Source organism: Morone saxatilis, unplaced genomic scaffold (assembly GCF_004916995.1).
Source record: "Morone saxatilis isolate NCDOM2014 unplaced genomic scaffold, NCSU_SB_2.0 Contig2, whole genome shotgun sequence".
Taxonomy (NCBI): Eukaryota; Metazoa; Chordata; class Actinopteri; family Moronidae; genus Morone; species Morone saxatilis.
In genome coordinates this window covers 17,295,871-17,301,962 of record NW_023339762.1, presented here as the reverse complement: position 1 = coordinate 17,301,962, position 6,092 = coordinate 17,295,871, and the positions used below count along the sequence as shown (strand labels likewise).

At 44.0% G+C, this 6,092-nt stretch overlaps 1 protein-coding gene across 1 annotated transcript in view; it reads left to right on the top strand.

Annotated features, from left to right (window-relative positions):
* The window catches only part of mef2aa (myocyte enhancer factor 2aa), a gene marked incomplete in the record, with an annotated part of 53,353 nt that overhangs the window by 15,176 nt on the left and 32,085 nt on the right, over positions 1–6,092 (top strand).

Below are 6,092 nucleotides of genomic sequence, written 5' to 3'. Positions count from 1 at the left end.
CTATCTATCTAGTATCTAGTTTTTTACAAAATGCTACTATATCCTTTTTTTGTGTCTGAGAAAACAGTCTGCTCTGTACCTGTCTGAAGGTTATAGTGTTCTTCTATTTTCCTTTTTGCCTTGGACCAGAGTTCAGCAGCTGTCATGGTGTGCATGTATCTAAACAGACATACCTCCCTCCCCAAAGTCCCAGCCAGCAGAACAGGGACCATGACATTTCTTTGTCAGTGCGGTTGTTGGTTTACAGACATGATTCCCTTGCCACCCTGCAATTTCATCCAGAGAAGTTGATGAGGCAGCAGGAGCGCTGGGCTGTAGCGGGGGCCTCATTGGCGTGGGAGTGAACTGAGGGTAGCGTGGAGCACAGCGGGCCGCCTGTGGCCTCCCCACACTGTAGGGCTTGTCCCCTGGCCTGGCAGTGTGGCTGGGCCCCTTTGCTGTAGCCCTGTGTGTTTGCAGCTGTTTGGTAGTAATTAGGAGTGGCCACTGCACCACAGCACCCTCTCATTTGCAGGGTGGGTCAGCAGCACACACAGCACCCTTCTCTGCCTCGGCTACACTGGTCCCAGCTAGCCGCAGAGAGGGAGAGAGCTGGAATTCACTCTGTCTGCTCACGTTAAATATAAACTCCTAAACAGCAAAACACTGTACAAAACAGCCTGGGTCTGTTTGAAACAAGAATAACAGGCTTGGATATCTATAGCAGGAAGGCCGGGTCCATTTCTTTTTTAGCTACGCTTCCTTTGATTTAAGAGCTACGTTGAGGAAGCGTGTGCACAGTTTTTGACAAATTATACCAATTAATGAAGATGCGTAGGTTTCCCGTCGCAAAATAGAACGCATCTTGTTAACACCCCCTTAAAATATCATTTGCATTCCTTCACAGGTGGGACAACTTTTTGCTGTGCACGCAGAAACATAATGGAGGTACAGTAGGGCTTCCTCTCCTGAGGGTATTAACATGATACGGTACTAGCCAATCGGTACTCTGACCGTGTTTCTGTCTGTTACTGTGAGGCTAGCAGTTCAGCGAAGTGCAAAAGAAAAATCCACACTGTGGGCCAATTATCAGTATAACACCTGGCTCTGGGTGGGATCCAAACAGGAGGGCAGGAGAGGAATCACCCCTGGCTCATTGCTGGTATCTACACTGTATGCAATGACCTGTGACATCAGGGGGAAAAAAAAAGAAAGATAGAAAATTACATGAAAACAGGTTGTCAACTGCTCGCTAGGTGAGCAAGTTAACCCTTCAGATCTCTATTCTTTACACTGCCTATATGAAGGGAGTGAGGGGAAGCCATTTTTGCTGTATCGTTCCACAGAAAAGTGGAGCTGCAGAGAGAGACGTTGCTTATTATTAATGTGTCTCCCAAAGTCGAGGGTTTGCATCAGATTTGAAATGTCTCAGTGTATAATTTGTGAGAAAGTTTATCAGCAGTACGCAGGCATTTCAGCCTGCATTTAGTTGGTTTTAGCTGGCTCAGCAGAGAATCTGCTATGACAATAGACTGCCGTGCTAAAATAAAGCTTTGGTGTAAAGTGATGTATGTGTGTGTATTTTTTTTTTCTGGGCCATGAAGCGCACAGTGCCATCTCCCTGGGGCGTGCTCGTAACCAAGGGGGAATAGCCATTAGCATATGGTCCCCATTGTCGGGAGACAATTTGAATCTTTATCTACGCCGCTCTGCTGCTAGCTATCCATACCCATAGCATTAAAATGAAAGAAGACCTTAAGTGGGCTAATTAGATAGTATTGCTGTACGGGATGTTGTGTGGGGACAACGGGGGCTCCCTTGCATTATCACTGCAAGTGCTTTAGGAGGGCTGTTAACCTTTCAGGATTTATAATACAGAGCGTGGCAAAGGCTGAGAAGGTCTGTAATTGCACAATCTATCAGGAATTGTGAGTGCAGAGTTGAGACAGGCAGTGAACTTTGCCTGATACTTTTTATTTTTTGCTTCAAGTCATTACCTACAGTGTATAATGACACATTTTCATAATTCAGAGCAATGAAATGTATTGTGCAAAAATGACAGGATAACAGGATAAGATAACAATTAAAATATTGTACAGTTGTTGCACACATCATGTGTAAGTTAGACCTTTTTGTGTAGCTTTATGTTCACACAAAAGTGTGACTCTGCTGTGTGGCCTTATGAACCGGTTCCTCAGCCATGCCCTGCATAAGTGATGGTCCTACAAAACAGCGGCACAGTCATCAGCCGACCTGACATGCTGATTGCAAATGAATGCTAGATAACAACCAGACAACAGCACCGCCCTTGGTTGATTCTCCTCATTTACAGTATTCACAGAAATGATTACCTTTTGAATCACAGGCAGATACACACACGTTTATTATGTACTATCTGACATTCACCGTTTCGTCTTATTTCTCTCTTTCTGGCATGCTCACACATACAGTGCCTTACAGTGGAATCATATGGACTAGTGAAATTTGGCCTTGTGTATCTCTTGTGTTTTTGCATTAACTAACAACAAGCAGAGTCAGTGAATCTCAATGAGTCTTTCACCTGCTTCTCAGAGCAGCTGTGATGGCGTTCGTGGATTTACAGGAGAAATTTGGGTGGAGAAAGGAAGGTACACGCATTAGTGTTAGTGTAGGAAAGAGGCTGGTCTAGCTTAGTGAGCAGTGTCTAGTGACGTCCTCTGGATGCCATTAAATAGGCTCACTGGGGGTAATTGCCCAAGTCATTAAAAGTTTGATGATTTTGCTGCTGGGTGGAGGGTTGCCTGCCCTTGCTGTGGCTCATTTTGGATTTTGCTCTGGCACTTCAGATGCCTGTAGGCACGGTGCAGCTCTCTCTCTCTCTCCCACTTTCTCTCCAGGGAGCAACACAGCGCATACCTTCCCATTTTTCAGCCTTCACCCATTCCTGAAGTTCTGAGCGGTCGTCATTATTTTTCTGACAGGTAAAGAGCTTGTTGATAGACCGTGGACAGAACAGAGGAACACTGTTAAATGTGACAGCCAGTGCATATATTATCATTGTTCAAGATGATATGTAGTTTCCATAAAACTGCGCTGAAACAGCAAAACATGAAGTTTGGTGATGGTGATTGTATTTTTGCTGCCGAGTGTTACAGAAAGGGTGTACCTTGTTATGCATCACTAAAATACTTACACTTTTAGATGATGCAGAATTACAATTTTATTAACACAACACACTCTTTTATGACAGTTACAATGGACTGAATACGCCAATTGTCCTTAAACTAAATAATTCTCATTATTGATTAAAGATATTTCTAGGAAACCTACTGATGTTTTGTTAACTAGCATGTCATCCTCTCCACTAAACCGAATCAGTCATGGCTACTGTAGGTTTCAAGGTCAATCCCACCCAGTGGCTGAGGCCTTTTGTGCCCTTAGTTGTCCACATGGGGATCCTGGGGCTGTCCTTTCTCCCAGCGAGAGCTGATCCAGGCAGACAGTCGTGGTCTCCCAGGCCTGCACACTCTGGCACTGAGTTGCCAGGGCAGCAGCCACAGGGCCTGGGTCACTCTGCCAGCTGGTGCCAGACCTCTCTGACTCTCAAACCCACTCTCATGTCTGCCATAGGGGCCGTCAGAGGTGACATGAGATTCTAATAAGGCCGCTAGCTCCTCACCCCTCTGAAGGTGTTAGTGACTCAAGCATCTCCTGCCATGCCCCAGTCACAGCTGCACTCTGAGTCCCAGATGTCTTGTTTGTCATCTTGGCACCTCTGCCTGAGGACAGACATTGATAGACCTTATGATTGACACATCAACTCTGTGTTGATGTGTGTGGTTGGGGTTTGTTGTAGCATATGTTGTTATACTATACAGAAAAACCTGAATGTTGCAGTGAAAGCACAGGTGACAGGAACATATGCCTGTGATATAGATTTCAGATGCATTTATCCCAGTTAACACATAGATAAATCGTTGTATTTGGCACACCCAGTTATCATCTAAAAGATCATCTGTATCATCTGTTACCTTTGTTCATAAGCATAAGTGACTGGAACTAGTGAGAACAGTTTCTCCAGAAGTCAACTTTTCTTGAAATTTTCCCACTTGAGTTTGAGGAGAACAAAATTTTCTCGGCTGCAGCACTGATTTTGACCAATATGATTTTTACAGAAACATCTTGCATAGTGCAGCTTGAAATACATTTTTAAAGCCAAGTTAGTTTGACTCTTAAATTATGAAGTACAAAGAACCCCTGAATTATCAAGCTCAATGAAAGCTCAATGAAATAGGTAATGTTGGTAGCAGAAGTTGGAAATGCAGAAAGTGTGAATTGAAATCAGAATTACCACCTCATCTTGACATTGTGAGAGCTTCTTAAAAGGTCAGGGTTTTCAGCCTGGCACAGTCTAAATGAAATGCTAGTATAGTCACTGATTTGTCTGGCATTGTGTGAGCTGTTATAATGACCTTATCAAAAGCAGAGAAAGTTGGAATCACTCCAGTTTATTGGAAGTTTAAATGTGGCCTCCCTTCTCTTTTGCCCTGACATTTCATTTCTCAGAGCAGCTGTAAGATGCACTGGTACAGTGGTTACAACACAGCTTTACAATACTGAGGCTAATCCTGTCATTGTGAATTACATGAATTAGTTAGGGAGCTAGACTACATGTGTACCACATCTTACTATAGGGGCGAGTCAAATTTTTCAAACCACATTGAGAATCTTTGTGGGTGTCTTTGACTTGGTAAACCATAGGAAAGCTCCGCCAGTGAACCTCCCACTTGACCTCAAGGATGTCTGTGGTTTTCCACTGTCTCACCAGTCACCCCAGAGAAGATGGGGGCGGACTGAGGTTATATTTGTATATGTTGGTATTTAAGCTCTGAGTCACTTTGTGTCATGACTTATAAAATTAAGCTTACATATTACAACAAAAGGAGAAAAATTGGGCCAAATAGCCTCTTTCTCTCCCCATTAAAGCTAACTGTACAGAAGAGTAATGTGGTCGTCACCTTTAATGGCTGTGTGAGCAGCAGCTGGCTTTTGTAGAGGTACTGTGTCTGGGGCTGGGGCAAGGACCAAGTCTCAGTGCTGCTGCTGAGGTTGAAATGAAGCGGTACCTGGGTCAGCAGCCCTGTACTCAGCACTCTGCCATGCATCCAGGTGGAACAAAGTCCTCGCTCAGCGTCTCATCCTGGGCTTCCTGCTGAAAGGTGACATCTCCATGGCTTAACAGCCACATTCATCTGCTAAAGAGCATACAATTTGTTAATCATTTTCCCACATCACAGTCCCTGCTTCCAGCTGGTTAGGCAAACAAACAAATAAGCAAGCAGGCAAATGAGCGAGTGGGCAGCCCTGGTGTTTAGTCAGAGGAGACTAGTATCAGCAGGTTAAAACTGCAGGCGCTTTACAAGTGGGTAGAAACAGGACCTGAGACTGGGCAAATCATATCCCCTTGACTGCCTCCATGCAGTGATCCACCTTGAGAAAATCATCAGAATGACGCACAAAACCACAAAATGCTTTTTCTGCTCCACCAAACTCACTCAAAGGCTTTATGTGTCTGCGATTTGCAAGGAAACATGTCATTGAGTCAGCCCCTCTTGTATTTAAACCTTGTCATTTCAAGAAATGTCATTTTAGAATTTGGTTTGTCATATGAGCTCAACTAACATGGGTGCATTGAATAGAAAATGACACGAGGACAGGCTCCTCCATGTCTAGAGCGGGAATAATGGTCCCATGTAATTACCTGTAGTGTGGAAGATTTGAAATTCATTTATCACAGTTGGAGTGACCCCACTGCCTCAGCAGTTACATCGACACTTTGCAACACATAGGATTATACTGCATTATGCCAGTTAAAATGAGGGTATAGCCGCAAGCTGTGACCAATTAAAGTTGAACAAAGCCAGCTCATCTGCTCAACTCCTCTCTTAGTAGGTCAGTGAAACTGATGGAGAATACAGACACATGCACTCCTCTGTGGCTCTAAGCACAGCTTTCACTAGCACACTCACCAGCCATGTTGTATAATACACATACACACACCAAGACACACGCACTAAAGAAAAACATAAATCTAAAGCCATGATTTCAAATATACACATCTCAAAACTATTTTC